We start from the raw sequence: 16,791 nt of genomic DNA, 5'->3' as shown, positions 1-16,791 counted from the left end.
TGCAGTTCGCGTTCATTATTCAAAATAGGCTGGCAGAGATCAAAGGGAGAAAAATAATTGGTACAGCTCAGCAGTAGTGGTGCGAAGACACAGCGGAGCTCCTGGCTTTTCTCTCCTCCTTTCCTTCCTGCTCACCCTCACTTCCATTTGCCACCCCTTGCTATATACTACGCTATACAAGGCTATGCTGTGCTTCACTCACAGAGAAAGAAACATTCCTTTGAGTCAACCGTAGCACGCGCACTTGAACTCTACGTCCACATCACCCACACCTCCCCCTCGCGAAAAGCTATCAGAGACACACCGCTCAAATCGCGACCCTCCATTAGAGCTTCAGTCGCTCGCCACGCTGAGTTCTGACCGGCGGCCATGAACTGTGAAAAGTTAGTGTTACTAGTCGACAGCTTAGAGCATATAAATTCTGAATTAATTTTAAAAATAATAAAAAGACATTCCCCAGGTGAGGCTCGAACTCACAACCCCGGCATAGCTCACGAGAACTGTCGTATAAGTACCGTGCGCTAACCAATTGCGCCACTGGGGAAGACAAATGCGCTGAAATGTACCTGGTTGAACATTCACGCCGCTTATCTGCAGTTCTACGCGCGGGGAAGTTGCGTCTTTTATTTATTTTTCTTTATTTCAGCCTGATCTATGGATCGCTTATCAATAAACGCCACGTTTGTGCGCTGTCCGCTTGAAAATTCGCAACGTAGCAGCTGCCAATGCTTCGGCTAAAACGAGCATAATTAGGTTGCGAGGGCTGGGCGACTCGCTTAACGAGTTAGATCTGTCTACCTGTCTTTGTTTATAGACTGACTTGATAACTACGAGACACTAAATAATTACATTTCGTCCAACAACTCGATTTTACGGACCGAAACAACTCTGGTCGTTTCCATTTCTTACTTAATATTATGAAAGTAGGATGAAGCGTTCGGTAACAGCAATATGCTAGCTTTCATAGTGATATGCGTACTATGGTTAATAGGTTATTAGTAACAATAATAGCAGAGCTGGCGTTTTACGTAACAAACCCACGATATAATGATCAGGGACGCCGTAGTGGAGGGCTCCGGAAATTTTGACCATCTGGTTATCTTTAACGTGCACCTAAGTCCAAACGGGCCTCTAGTATTTCGCCTTCATCAAAATGCGGCCGCCGCCGCCGCCGCCGGGATTTGACGCCGCGACCTTCGGGTCAGCAGTCGGGCACCATAACCACTAGACCACAGCACCACTATGTAAAATACAAATACACACCAAGGAGCTTTATTCAAATTGGACAAAATATTGCTACGCTAATGCGACAGGCAGGACGAAAAGAAGAGGAGGACGAAGAGCGCTGGTCTTGCGAGTGTATCGGTGCCAGGCGGCAGCCATTCAGCCCCTTTTGCCCATCAGCCCATCTTCAAATAAACATCTTTCATCATAACAGTTTGGTGAGAGGTGCTGGGTACGATAACGGCGCTCCCTACGAACGACGACGCACCGACTGAAGAGACGCAGTACGTCGTGATTCGCCGAAGTAGACGAATTGCTGGTCTGCCGCCAGAGATGGATTCCGAAACGGACAACGAGCATCCGGCACCCGCTTCCGGTCTCCCGACACCGGCCGCCTCAGGTCACCCATGGCAACCCTACATCGAGCCACGAACCTTCGCAGGAAAAGCCGGTGAGGATGTGGACGCTTGGCTGAGCTTCTACCAACGGGCAAGTCGGTTCAATGGTTGGAATGCCACCGGTCAGCTTACCAATGTCGGCCTCTTCCTTAAGGGAACCGCGTCTGTGTGGTATGAAAACCACGAGGAGAGCTTGACAACGTGGCCGAAGTTCGTCGACGAGATTAGGAAGTGCTTCGGAGATCCAGCGGCCAAAAAGAAGCGTGCCGAGCAAACGCTGATGCAACGCGCTCAGGTTCCTGGGGAAACCTGCACAACGTACATTGAGGAAGTGCTCAAGTTGTGCAAGGTCCTAGACCCTCGGATGACCGAAGAGGACAAAGTGGGTCACCTTCTGAGAGGAATTGCAGAGGACGTCTATCACTACCTCATCGCGAAGGAGAATCTAGAGTCCGTGAGTGACGTCATCCTTCACTGCCGCACATTTGAAGCATTGAGAGCTCGGCGCATCACACCGAAGTTCGGCCGCTTGGCCAACGTAACGACTGTCGCCAGCGTTGACGTCGCTCCAGCCCCGTCTGACCTCGCGTCAATTATCCGCCAAGTGGTGCGGGAAGAGCTCGACCGACGTGAAGCGGCGTCTGTTCCATCTCCTCGGGCTCGGGAGCCTCTTCCTTCGTGCGATCCGAGTGTGACGTCCATCAACGCTGCTTCCGTTGATGCATACAACTTCGCACCGCGTCCAATGGTACCAAGCCCTGCAGTGAACGCCCATCTCGGTTACGAGGGCCACGACGGCTTCGTACGCGGCCAATCTGCAGTTTCTCAAACGTGGGACGGCCGCGCCATGTATCCTCCCGCTGGCAATTTCAGCATGTCTCGTGAGCGCCCCATTTGCTTCCAATGTGGCGTCCGCGGCCACGTCGCCCGATTTTGTCCCCAGCGACGTCGCATGTCAGCCCCATCAACTGAGCGACCACGCACTTTCTATCGGCGCAACAATCACCCTGGTGACAGAGCCAACTGGCCTCCCGGCCCTGATAGCAGGACGCCCTATCGGCTGAATTACCGCAGCGACTCGCCAGCTTCCGTGCGGAGCTTGACGCCACCGCCTGGACGGCAACACAGGTCTCCATCTCCTCTACGACGTCTCACGTCCCCACCGCCGGGAAACTAGGCGGCGCGACCGATGGAGGTGAGGTCGCCGGTCATCTTCAGCCACATTCCCCTATGCCTCCGCCAGTCACCATGCATCACAACAAGATTAGTGTTTTAGTGGACAATGTTGCTACGTCAGCCTTAGTAGATACGGGAGCGAGTGTATCTGTCATCAGTCTGGATTTCAAAACCAAACTCGGTCGTAAAGTAATGTTTCACTGGGACAACGCTAACACATTTCGTGCTGTAAGTGGACAATTGCTCCGACCCCTTGGTGTGTGCACAGTGAACGTTTATTTCTCCGACAAGTTATATCAAGCCGAATTTGCAGTTCTTGCTCAGTCTACACATGATGTAATTCTTGGCCTCGACTTCTTACAGCAGTGCGGTGCCACGCTTGACTGTGGGACCGGCGAGCTTTTCCTGCCCCCTCTTGCCGACCGACCTTCTACCTGTTCGCGCACCCTCGCCGTCCTTGAAGATGTCGTCCTCCCGGCACATTCCGTATCCAGAGTTCGAGTAGCTGCTGATAGTGTTGACATTGATGCACTTGCTGCTATTGCCGAACCGGTATCTTCGATCATAACGAAGAAAAGTGCGTTCATACCTCGATGCGTCATCTCTTTGGCCCGCGGAACAACCACACTTTGGGTGTCAAATGTATCTGACGAGTCTGTTGTGCTACCCAAGGGTATGAGGCTTGCATCGTTTGAAATGGATACCAGCATCGATATAGCAGCTTTAAATAATGACACATCGCACGAAGAAGCCCGAGCAACTGATATTAGCCCTGGTGTTCCTCAAGACTCATCACTTTTCCTGAATATGGTTAACAAGTCACTGACCTCCGAGAAGCGTCAAGTGCTGGTCAGTGTCCTCAGGAAGCATGCGTCGCTGTTTGATTTCAGCCAGGAAGCTAAGGAAGTGCGCATTCCCAACACACGGGCTCGTCACAGGATCGACACCGGGTTAGCGCATCCAATAAGGCAGAAGCCTTACCGCGTGTCCGCGTCGGAGCGTAAGGTTATCGCTGACCAGGTGGATGACATGCTGGCCAAGGGCGTCATTCAAGATTCTTCTAGCCCTTGGGCTGCACCGGTCATACTTGTGAGAAAGAAAGACGGATCCTGGAGGTTTTGCGTCGACTACCGGCGCCTCAATTCCGTGACGAAAAAGGATGTGTATCCGCTTCCCCGTATCGACGACGTCATTGACTGTCTCCACTCGGCGTCCTACTTTTCATCTGTGGACCTCCGATCGGGCTATTGGCAAATACCGATGCATTCCACTGACAAAGAGAAAACAGCTTTTGTGACACCAGACGGCTTGTTTGAATTCAACGTTATGCCGTTTGGTTTGTGCAACGCGCCCGCGACGTTCGAAAGGTTCATGGACACGGTTCTGCGCGGCCTAAAATGGGAGATTTGTTTATGCTATCTAGATGACGTCGTAATTTTCGGTCGCACTTTTGCAGAACACAACCAGCGACTTGACGTTGTTTTGACGTGCCTCGAACAGGCTGCCCTTACCCTCAACTCAAAGAAATGCCAGTTTGGCCAACGAGAGGCGCTAGTACTCGGACATCTAGTGGACAAGCACGGCGTACGGCCAGACCCACAGAAGGTTGCCGCAGTGAGCAATTTTAAGCAACCGCAGTCGCAACGCGAGTTAAGAAGTTTCTTAGGTCTTTGCTCGTACTTTCGACGTTTTGTGCCCAATTTTGCCGAAACTGCGTACCCTCTGACCTCATTGCTACGCAAGGACACGCCTTTCACCTGGACAACGGATTGCGACTCTTCGTTTCGGCAGCTAAAGTTCCTGCTATCTTCCGGACCCATACTCCACCATTTTGACCCTTCTGCCACAACGGAAGTGCACACCGACGCAAGTGGAATTGGCCTCGGTGCCGTCCTCATCCAGCGTTTTGGTGACGCCGAGCATGCCATTGCTTACGCCAGCCGTTCGTTGAGCAAGGCCGAACAGAATTACACCGTAACGGAGCAAGAGTGTCTCGCTGTAGTTTTTGCTGTCCAGAAGTTCCGCCCGTATCTCTACGGCCATCACTTCACGATTGTTACCGATCATCATTCGCTATGTTGGTTAGTTGGTCTCCGTGACCCGTCTAGTCGCCTTGCTCGGTGGGCGCTACGCTTGCAGGAATTTGACTTTACGGTCCGTTACAAGAGTGGCCGCCAGCATGCCGACGCCGACTGTCTTTCGCGGCTCCCGCTACCCACAACTGCTTGTGACGCCGACAATTTTGATGAATTTCTAGCCGCCATTGACGATACACGTTTTCCCGACCTCGCCACCTTCAGGAAAGAACAACGTGACGACCGGCACTTGGATGCCCTTTTCGACTCAGCTGCTCAGCCGACAAACAACAATGGCTTTGTTATGCAAGATGACCTGCTCTATAAAAAGAATTACGCGGCTGATGGTGCACGCTTACTATTAGTGGTCCCCACAAAGTTGCGACGAGACGTGCTCCGCGCTATGCACGATGACGGGACCGCTGGCCACATGGGTTTCGCCAAAACGTATCACCGCGTTCAAGGTAGATTCTACTGGCCTAGAATGAGAAGGACTATAGAAAAGTATGTGGCCAGTTGTGACAAATGCCAACAATTCAAGCGCCCGAACACTGCCCCGGTCGGACTCCTTCACCCTTTGACACCACCCTCAACACCTTTCGAAATGGTCGGAGTGGATCTTGTCGGCCCTTTCCCGCGCTCATCAAACAACAACCGTTGGGTCATCGTTTGTGTTGACCACCTGACGCGTTATGCGGAGACCGCAGTAATACCAACAGCCACGGCAATCGATGTTTCGAATTTCCTCCTGTCTACAGTCATACTTCGCCATGGACCACCTCGCATTATTGTGAGTGATCGTGGACGCCAGTTCGTTGCCGACGTGGTCGAAGAACTCTTGCGTCTCTCTGATTGTCGATTTCGCCACTCGACCCCTTATCACCCGCAGACAAATGGTCTCGTCGAGCGCACGAACAGAACGCTCACCAATATGATTTCTATGTACGTCAATTCAAGGCATAAGAATTGGGATGACATCCTCCCCTTTATTACGTTCGCCTACAACACGGCGAGGCATGAAGCCACTGCCTACAGCCCCTTCTATCTTCTTTACGTTCGACCACCTCGACTCTTCCTTGACACCATTCTGCCATTTCATACTCATGTGGACCTTTCTATTGCCCAGACTCTCTGCCGCGCAGAGGAGGCACGGCGTGTAGCTCAGCTTCGTACGCTGGCATCCCAGGACCGTTCCAAGATCGCCTACGATTCACGGCACAAGGACGTATCTTACGACAAAGGCGACATAGTTTGGCTCTGGACGCCGCTTCGCAAGCGTGGCCTGTGTCAAAAGTTTCTGGCACGTTACACCGGCCCCTTCGTCATCGTCGATCGCCTCAGTGACCTCACGTACTCGATAGCTCGTCTCCTAAACCACGGCTACCGTTCTCGGCAGACGCAACTTGTTCACGTCGCGCGCCTAAAGCGCTGTCGTCCGCGCGACTCCGCGTTCACGTAGCCGTTACTCGCCCGGCGGGCTTCGTCTGTGGAGGGAGGAGTGCTACGCTAATGCGACAGGCAGGACGAAAAGAAGAGGAGGACGAAGAGCGCTGGTCTTGCGAGTGTATCGGTGCCAGGCGGCAGCCATTCAGCCCCTTTTGCCCATCAGCCCATCTTCAAATAAACATCTTTCATCATAACAATATTTCCAAACCGAAGTGCATGCTAGCGTTACGGAGGCTACGGCTACCACCTTAGGCCATGATTACCATTTACCGAAACTAAAAGATGTTAGCTTCCCGGAGGATGTATACACGGATGAATTTGTGCACACCAGCAATATTTTCGCCCTCTTGGACACTACCGAACCTTCTTTTATGAACCGACGATTACAACCAGCTTGTGACGTCAATACGAGCTTTCCGAAGGATAAGCAAGAACAGCGCGAAGCCCTGCTTCTGCAATACAAGGACTAATTCTCGTCATCCTCAAGAATTTGACAGACCCCAGGCGCAAAACAACGCATCATAACAGAACAATGTCTGTCAGAGTTCGCATTGAGTTTCGACGCGAAACGCGAGGCCGTAAACAAACAAGTCGACGAAATGCTATGCGACGATATCATCCAGCCGCCCAAGAGTCCGTGGGCGTCATCCGTGGTGTTGGTGAAGAAGACGGACTGAACCCTACGTTTCTGCGTCGATTACCGTCGGCTGAACAAAACCACGAAGAAGGACGTGTATCTTGATCTACGGATAGATGACGCTCTGTATAGACTACATAACGCGAAGTACTTTTCGTCTATGAACCTGTACACCAGCTACTGGCAAATCGAAGTGAACGAGAGAGACCGAGATTGGACTGCCTTTATAACACCACACGGCCTCCTCGAGTTCAAGGTCACGCCTTTCGGTCTTTGCTTGGCACCTGCGACTTTACAACGCTTTATGTATGGACACAGTACTGTCAGGCTTGAAGTGGCATACTTGCCTCGTCAACGTGGATGTGGCCCTTGTCTTTGCCTCAATCTTCGACAAACACTTCCGGCTCCTTGAAGCTGTACTTCAAGCGATCGAGACCTCCAGACTCACCCTGAAGCAAGAGAAGTGTCGCTTTGCGTACGAGGAGCTGTTGTCATTGAACCACGCCTTTCGGAAGTCTGGATTTCGCCAAGCGGCACGCGGAAAACAGCTGCCATCGCTACCTTCCCGCCACCCACCGACAAAAAGGCCGTACGCCGATTTCTCCGCTTGTACGCCTATTAGAGACGCTTCGTCAAGGGACTTTCACAGATCGCCGAGCCACTGACCCTCCTCACGAGAAACGACGTGGAATGCAAGTGGCCAACGGCACAAGTCTAAGCCTTTCAAGAACTGAAAAGACGCCAGCAGACGTCCCCGATACTTGCGCCTTTAGACAAATACGCCGACACTGAGATCCACACCCGCGCAAGCAGCGTAGCACTCGGAGCCATCCTTGTGCACAGGACTGACGGACTAAAAAGGGTGATCAGTTATGCTAACCGTTCGCTATCTGGGGCAGAGACCAACACTACTACAACAGAAAAATAGTGTCCGGGCTATATCAAAGTTTCGCCCCTACCTTTAAGGCAGGCTCTTCAATGTTGTGAGCGACCACCACGACTTGTGTTGGCAAGCTAACTTAAAGGACCCTTCAGGTAACCTCGTACGGTGGAGCCTGCGACTTGATGAATTCGACATTAGCATCGTTTACAAGTGCGGAAAAAGCATTCTGACACCGACTGCCTGTCTCATGCCCCCGTTGACCCGGCGCCGCAGGATGACCACGACGGTAACTGCTTTCTTGGGAACCTTAAGTGTCAACGACTTCGTTGAACGACAACGAGCCGACACGGAACTCAGGGGCCTTGTGGAATACCCCCAAGGCAAGACTACCGTTGTACCAAAGGTATTGAAGGGAAGACGCGTAGTGTTTCTTGCTGAACGGCGTTCTTGTAAAGAACTTCTCACCACTTCGAGCCGACTACCTCTTCATGATACCTTCAGCATTGCGTCCGACGGTTCGGGAAGCTTTACATGACGACCCGACGGCTGGGCATTTTGGATTTCAGCAAGATGGTAAGTTGGGCCAGTTGGATTACGTTCACAAATGAAAATTTTGCTGAAGCGCGGCAAAAACAGACGGACAGAAGAGGCTGACAAGGACAGCGCGAGGATACACGCGAGGATACAAGAAAAGTACTACTACTGGCCTCAGCTCACTGCCGACGTCACTCATTGTGTGAGGACTTGGCGATTTTGTCAGCGACGGAAGACAGCGCCGACTAGGCCACCTGGACTTCTGCGGCCCATCGAACCACCTCGCCGGTGATTCCAGAAAAAGGACGTGGACTTATTGGTGAACTTCATGGCATCAACTTCCGGAAACAAATGGATCGTCGTAGTTACCGACTACTTCACCCGATACGCTGAGACAAGGGCCCTGCCCAAAGGCGGTGCCGCTGAGTTAGCCACGTCATTCGTTGAGAACATCGTCCTGCGTCATGGCGACCCGCAGGTCCTCATCACCGACAGAGGTATGGCCTTTACTGTGGAGCTAACTCAGGCGATCTGAGATACAGCCAGACAAGCCACCGCCGGACCACCGCCTACCACCATCAGACCAATGGCCTCACCGTGCGTCTAAACAAGACCACCGCCTACATGCTAGCCATGTAAGTCTGCGTCGAACACAAGACGGGTGATACCATCCTTCGATACCTGACCTTCGCATACAAAACTGCCGAGCAAGAAACGACGCACATGGCGCCATACAAGTTGGTCTATGGAAGGAGCCCGAATATGACGCTCGATGGCATGCTACCCAACGTCACCGACGAAGAAAACTTCGACGTCACCGTTACTTTCCGCGCGCGGAAGAAGCCAGACAACTCGCCCGTCCGTCCATCAACAGCTAGCGAAAGACCGACAGCCGTAGTTACAACCTTTGAGGACGCCACCTAGAACACTAGCCCGGCCACAGTGTTCGGTACTCGACGCCGATACTCCGACGTGGGCTCAGTGAAAAACTTCTTGGGTGTGCCAAAACCACGATATAATTATGAGGGGCACCGTAGTAGGGGACTCCGGGTCGATTTTTATTATTTGGGGTTCTTTAACGCGCACCTAAATCTAAGAACATTGACGCTCTTAGCATTTCATCCCCGTCGATATGCGGTCGCCGTAGCCTGGCGTTGAACCCGCCCCCTCGAGCCTAGCAGCGCGGCATCTTACGTGATGAGCTTAACAGTCGATATTCTTTTGCCTGTCTGCAAGCAGAAGCGCCGCAGGGGTTGCCTCTTAGTTTTGCACTGTACAGATTAAGATAAGTTGAATATTGCTGTAATGGTGAGACAGGTCACCTGTTGCGAAAGTTCGTCGAGAAATGCCGCCGTTAAGTGTTTACAAGGTCCAATAGATGCCGAAGTCAGTAAGGTTGCACCGTAGGTATTAGCAGATACCTGGTTCGGTACGTAATAGTTGGAGTACGGCAATATATCCCTGTGATTGGTCCGTATGTTCCCGGTGATTGCTTGGCGGCTGCGTGGTCCACTTATTGACGATTTGGCTGTCCAGGTCGGTAAAAGAGACAGCCTGCATGTCGAAGTAGAACTCCTAGAGGGCATATACATCTGCAGGGCATATGTTGACCGGCTCAAGGGCCCGTGTAATCTGTCTTTGCCGTGTTGCTGTGGGAGCGAAGTCGTGGAATATTCGGCTGCGTTGCCGCTAATTAGTCGACCCGACGGGCGAGCGATGAAAGCCGCGCACTTAGAAGTGCGGTCGCGCATATACCGAAGGCTTGCTTGCTTGCTTGATCTTCTTCTACTGGCTCTTACCCACAAAGGGGGATTGGCCATGAAACCGGCGGTAAACATTACATGGAAATTTAGAATTTAGACAAAAGTAATTGAATTAATCGGACTACAAGCGAGTATTGAAAATAAAATAAGAATCTTTGGGTTATGTGCCAATAGACTCAGAAAAGAACCTTAATATCGAAAATAATCAATTAGAGAAAAGAATGATAAAATACCAAATTGCAATAGGAAATAACTTAATAAGGAACTCTTGTTGTGTCTCGAAGAAATTCGCAGACAGCTATGCAAACATTCCTGTTGCTGTGGCCCAGAGAAGACGCCCCAAGGGAAAGAATATTTGCAGAATCTAGAGGAATGTTCAAATTTCTCAATAAATATTTGGAAATGTTTTTTCCTGTGACTGGAGAAACGACGGCAATGTATTAAAAAGTGATCAATGTTTTCAGGCTCTTTACATAAAAAGCAAAGAGGGGACGGAACCAGACCAGCCCTGTGTAAATAAAAATTTAGAGGAGGAATACGGCATCGAAGTTTAGTAAGGGCCACCTCCAATTTACGAGAGGGACACCATTTATTGTTCCAAGGAAAAGAAAGGTGACCATATTCTTGCTGTGGTAATCTTGCTTTCATAGAATCCTGATGTAATGCGTATTTTCGGAATCTAGATGCAGTAATAAAGTCTGTATCTGGGACAATGTACATTGTAGGACCATCTAGGGACCACCGCGCGAGAACATCGGCCATCTCGTTTAAAAATATGCAACGGTGACCTGGCACCCATACCAACCGAACTGTGCTTAAGTTTTTAGGAATTAATGACATGAACAAATTTAAGGAGGAGGACTCGGAAGGAGAAGCTGAAGTGAGAGCACTACATACAGATTTCGAATCAGTGACTATTACAGCTGACGACTCATTTGCTGAAAGCTTGCGAAGGGCTAAAAGAATTGCTAAGAGCTCTGCTTCAAATATTGAAGTATAATCCGGCAGTCGCAGTGAGAATGACCAAGATAAAGCCTCTGAGAAAATACCTACTCCCGCTTTCTCTTCACGCATGGATGCATCAGTAGCAATTACGTTTAAAATTCCCAACTGGCCTAAATGGTCTTCTAGCAAGCCTCTCAGATATCTAGAGGGAAGAAATTTGGAATTGGATGGGAATATATCATCGAATTCAGTTTTTGTCTTAGCCAATGAGAAATCATTTGAAACAATGTTGCGTATATTCACCTTTAATGGATCTAGCTGCTCCTGCACAAACAAAACTTGCGGCTTATGTATCCGAGACCATGGCTCATTAAAAAATGATCTCGATTCAGAAATCAATACAAACTGTAAACGTCTTAGAGAAGATGCGTAAATTTTTAAATACGTTTTGACTGTAAGAATGCGGAATCTGCAAGTCAGGGTAGGTACTCGGGCTTCTTGATATAGAACACTGTTGGCTGTAAATTTCGGAACCCCTAGACAACTACGAAGAGCCTCGCGCTCTAAAAGAACCAGGGGAATAATTTTGTACGCTGGCCCCCCAGAAAATAACACGCAACCAAATTCTAGAATCGGGCGAACATACATACGGTAAATCATAAGGAGATTGTCCCTGCGTAACCCAGTGGGGTGACGACCAAGTTTACGAAGCATTCCAATATTGCGAGTTGCCTTCGATTTAATATGCTCAATGTGATGTAGCCAAGTTAGTTTTTCGTCATAAAACACCCCCAAATACTTAACGCAGTCTTTTTGGGGAATTATTTCTTGACGGTACTGTAGTGAAATGCTAATTGGAGCATTCAAAGGAAAAACAGTAACGGAACATTTACTGACGTTTAGTGCCATTCGTATCTGATCAAACCATAACTCTAAAGTTCCTAAATGTGACTGTAGTGTAGCATGTAATGACTGAATGTTACACGCAGAAGAGAAAAACGCGATGTCATCTGCATATACATACAGATGAACGTTAGTCTTCATAGGAACTGAACTTAATAGAACATTAAATAAAACAGGAGAAAGAACGGAACCTTGAGGGACTCCTCTGGACTGGCTATATATTGGGGAAGATAAGCCACGCTGGGAACAGTAAAATTTTCTATCCTTTAAAAACTCATACAGCCAATTAATAATATATTGCGGGAAGTTCAAGTTTTTTAGACAGTTGAGCAAGGTAGCATGCTCTACACTGTCGTATGCCTTAGCCAAATCTAATGTTACCAATGCTGAATATTGCCGCCTGTGCCGAGCAAGCTTAATCCGTCCCTCTAAATCTACATGTGCAAACCATATAGAATATCCTGGTCTAAAGCCTATCTGACATGGGCTCAGAATTGAGTTAGCGGCTATAAATTTGTTTATCCTATTGTACAATACTCTTTCAATTTTTTTAATAACATGCGAAGTTAGTGCGATAGGTCTTATATTATCAATATGTACACCTCCTCCTTGTTTTTTGAGCAGTGGAATTATTTTTGCAGTTCTCCAATCTGGAGGAACCCAGCCATTCTCGAGTGAGTAATTGACAAGATTGAGAGGTCCTGAGAAGACACCTCAAATAGTAATTTTAACATACCTGTTGAAATGCCATCTGGCCCTGGAGCTGAATTGGGAAGAGTGTGAACAACACTTGCAAGTTCTTCTATAGTTACTCGCTCGAAATCATTCACACAAGAAGGTTTGGGGAAAACGGATTGCAGTTGAGAGGTGAAGCGCTTTTGTAAGCCTAGTGCGATGCCATCTAATAAGTCAGCCAATTCTGATGGAGAGAGAACCACGGATTCAATGTTTATGTGCGAAGGGATAATTTTGCGCGACCTAAGAAATCGAAAAAGAGCTTTCTTGTTCCTACGCTTTGAGATTAAAGCATAACGGTTTTCATCATACTTAGCTTTCACCATGGAAACAGTTCTCTTAAACATCGCTTTGGCGAATTTATAGTTACTCCAATTAGTAGGGCACTGGTTGTGGAGAAGTTTTTTCCATGCGGCCTTTCTACGCCTGTACTCTCGTTCACACTCTGAATCCCACCAACCGCTCACAGGTTTTTCTTTTGCTGAGGTTACCGTAAACTGCGATTTCTTCATAGAGCATTTTAAAACCGAACACAGACTCATAGCTTTAATCGCACTATCGGAATTAGTCAGAGAGGACAAAGCTGACTGTAAGCAAGTTTTAAATTTGGAATAGTTAACAAAACTGTGAGTTGGAATATCCAATGGGACCAAGGAGTAATTATTATCAAACACTATTGGGCAGTGATCACTATTAGTTGCAGTATTCGCTACAGACCAAGAAGAGATAAGAAGGGTTGAGCAAGCGAATGATAAGTCTAAAACAGATCTTGAAGTGCCTCTTACAAAAGTAGGAACTTTGGAATTGAGACATGTATAGTTGCTATTACAGATCCAGTTCCACAAAATTTTTCCTGATGCGTCTGTGCGATACCCCCAAGATACGTGGCGCGAATTAAATTCGCCCGCTAATAACGTATTCGGTCTACAGAGACTCTGAGCGGAGTCAAGAATACATTCATCTTTTACACCAATCGGAAAGTAGCTGTTCACTAGAGTGATTGGACCCGATCCTGGAGTTTCAATTTCTAATACTAAAACTTCGTGATCACTTGACATTGTCTGGAAAACAACTTTCGCTCTATGACAAAATTTTGATGCGATGAAAAACGCTATTCCTCCACCTCGTGAATTCCTGTCTAGCCGAAAACATTTATAATTTGGTAGATGAAACGTTTGACCTGAAGACAACCAAGTTTCTTGTAATAAAATAACGTCCGGAGAATTCTGAGAAATAAGGTATAATAAATCGGTGACAGCAGAAAGTATAGAACGGCAATTCCACTGAAGGACTCGAAGACAACCTATTGTGATGACAGACAAGCAGTCGCAACTGCTTGATCCAAAATACTATCTTTTAAAAAATCATTTCTGGACAAAGGCTCCTTCACAGTTTTCTTGGATTTAGGAGAAGAACTGTGCTTCTTGTGAGTTGGAGATATGGTGCGTTTCAGCACTCGGGCATCCATGTCTACATCCTGAATACTCTGAGAGCCGGAATCGGACAGACATTCTTGATCAGACATTCGTGAGTTAGAAGCTTGCTTGACATTAATACTAGAAGTACCTGAGAGAGACCCAAGCGAAGACTTATTTAGTACCAAAGAATTCTGACCGCTCTTGGATAACTGCTCCGAAATGCCACATAACTGCGCCGAAATCACTTGAGCCAATGTCTCTGATATGTTCAGCAGAAGTTTTTCTAGGGACTTTTCCACTACTTTCTCTACAATAGAAGAAATTGACTGAGTAAGTGATGCATCCATATTGAAAGACTGACGGGCTGTAACGCCTGCATATCCTTGTGTTCTACTCTGAACCTCAGCAAGAGCTTCTCTGCGCGAGCATCGCCTTCTCTCAATGATGTCAAGGACCTGCATTTCTTTAGCCTTCGCAGGACAATCGGAGTGATCAGCTGTGCGATTGGCTTGGCATAAGCAGCAGGATTCATTAGTTGAGGTACAATCATCAGCACTGTGTTCAGCCCCACATTTCCGACATCGTACATTTGATCGACAACCGTTCGCACTATCACCATAGCGCCAGCATTTACCACATTGGAGAGGTCGAGGAGCAAGAGGTTCAACTCTGTAGATTAATGGCCATGCTTTGATTTCTGATGGACGCGATGTCCCTGCAAATGTGGCGATAACTGACTCGGTTGGAATCCTTACATTGTTCACTTGCCTGTTACACCGATAAACGGAAACTGCACCTACCTCTGAAAAAACATCCAAGATTTCCGCCGGGCTAAGGCTGGCGTCGACTCCACGGATTAGGCCTTTGCAGCAAGCAAGGTGGGGTGGAATGAAACAGCTCACCGGTTGTGAAGCAAAAGACGAGCACCTTAGAAGGTCCTGAGAACAGGCCTGGTCTGGGGAGCAGCAGAGAATGCCGCCACGTCCGAACTGTCGGACCTCAGTTATCTGCAGATAATGTGGGGTCACCTTGCGAAGCTCAGACTGGATGGCCTTGGGGTTCTTCATGCGAATAACTCCACCATTCGTAGGAACCAGAGCAACAGGAACGGCACTGATGCCTCCACGCAAGAAGAGGTCTAATGGTACATCCTGAGAGGGGATTGAAGCAGACCAGAGGGAAGCCCTCTGGCCCGGAGATGAGACAGACATCAAAAAAGGAAAGAAATCACACTTAAAAGCGTTATCAAATTATACTGGAAATAAACAGACAAGAAGAACAGTAACCGCCGGTATCAAGACCAAAGAAAACTCCCGCAAGTGGCTTCACCACAAGAAGAGGCTCCCGACAGCAATTCGCGAATGTAGACAACTCTAGCGTGGTTAATTTGTGGCTCATACCCACTACGACAATGCGACAGGATACGGGTTAGATCAAATTATGAGGTACTATACCAACAAGACAATTAAAAAAGAAACACCTGGACCGAAACGTGCTAGAGCGCGTTCCGAGGCACCATAACAAAGGTTATCCATCCATCCAACCAGTAAGTATAATGCCGGGATGCGGAGGTGGCGCCACACCGTCCTCAAGAACGTCACCGCATTTCTTCTTCTTTCATATTTTTCTGTTTCTGCCTTCTTATTCTTCTTCTTCATCGTCATGATCATCATCATCATCATTAACAAAAGCAACTTCATCTTCGTCGTCGTTACCTTTCAGCACCGGCAGACATATAAGGGCCCCAAAACCCTACATTACCAACCACCGGGGTGGTCGAGTGGCTTGGGCATTGCGCTGCTCGACCCCATTTGGCGGGCTAAAACCCGGCCTCGGAGGCTGTATACATGTGGAGGATGTATACGAAAATGCCCGTTGTTACGCCCTGTAGTCCTCCATCGCAGGGCATTGTTAAGTTTGACTTGTTAAGTTTCTGTTTGAGGGCTTGGGAACATTTTTTTTCGCGCTCTTTTTACCTTACATCCCACTGCTCTTCTCTAGCTGAGCTGGTCACATGGCCCCAGTTGTTGCCCCATCCATCTCAACCAAGGGAAATTGCTTCATGCCGCTAACTGCGTGCTTGAATGATGAACCAAATGAAAAGGTAGTGAATGAAGAATGCTCGAATGTTTAAATTCTAGCAGTTTTGGGCTGCGGAAGTCAGTATTGGAGTTAATAGAAAGTAGAGGAAGAAGTGAAAAAGGGGAAGCCCGACAGCAACAACAAAAACATATGAGCCCAGCGTGCCGATTAAGTGACGGAATCTCAGCAAAACCACGTCTAACCGAAGGAGGAAATCTTCGTGACGTTATAAGGTGTGGTCATGAGCGCGAGGGGTTGCTGAAGTCCTGTGGAACGCAAAGTAAAGGGTCGGTTGTTGAAGACCGTCGCAGAGTCTGGAAGTGGAACGACGACTCCGACTGTTTTCCGTCGGCTGTCAGGAACAGGACAATCATGGGACTCGGGAAGAAAATACATCGACACGTCGAACGTTGCTCGGTACGTTTCTGTTCCTCCGCGAGCGCACCACATATCCTTATGCAAAGTGTAAGGCTGTAATATAATTCAGATTAGAGAAGACGCGAGGCACTCGTATGCTGGGGCCATCGCCTGCAGTGACTACATTATGTCCGCACAAGAGTATGCTGTATCGA

At 48.5% G+C, this 16,791-nt stretch overlaps 1 non-coding gene across 1 annotated transcript; it reads right to left on the bottom strand.

Annotated features, from left to right (window-relative positions):
• Positions 1-452: 452 nt before the first annotated feature.
• On the bottom strand, positions 453-544 carry Trnai-uau (transfer RNA isoleucine (anticodon UAU)). Its single transcript is given in 2 exon segments — positions 453-488; positions 507-544. It is a non-coding gene; the product is annotated as a tRNA-Ile (tRNA).
• Between the last annotated feature and the right edge of the window lie 16,247 nt (positions 545-16,791).

Source organism: Rhipicephalus sanguineus, chromosome 4, assembly GCF_013339695.2.
Source record: "Rhipicephalus sanguineus isolate Rsan-2018 chromosome 4, BIME_Rsan_1.4, whole genome shotgun sequence".
Taxonomy (NCBI): domain Eukaryota; kingdom Metazoa; phylum Arthropoda; class Arachnida; order Ixodida; family Ixodidae; genus Rhipicephalus; species Rhipicephalus sanguineus.
Note: the sequence above shows the minus strand (reverse complement) of the source record. Positions and strands in the feature narration are given on the sequence as shown.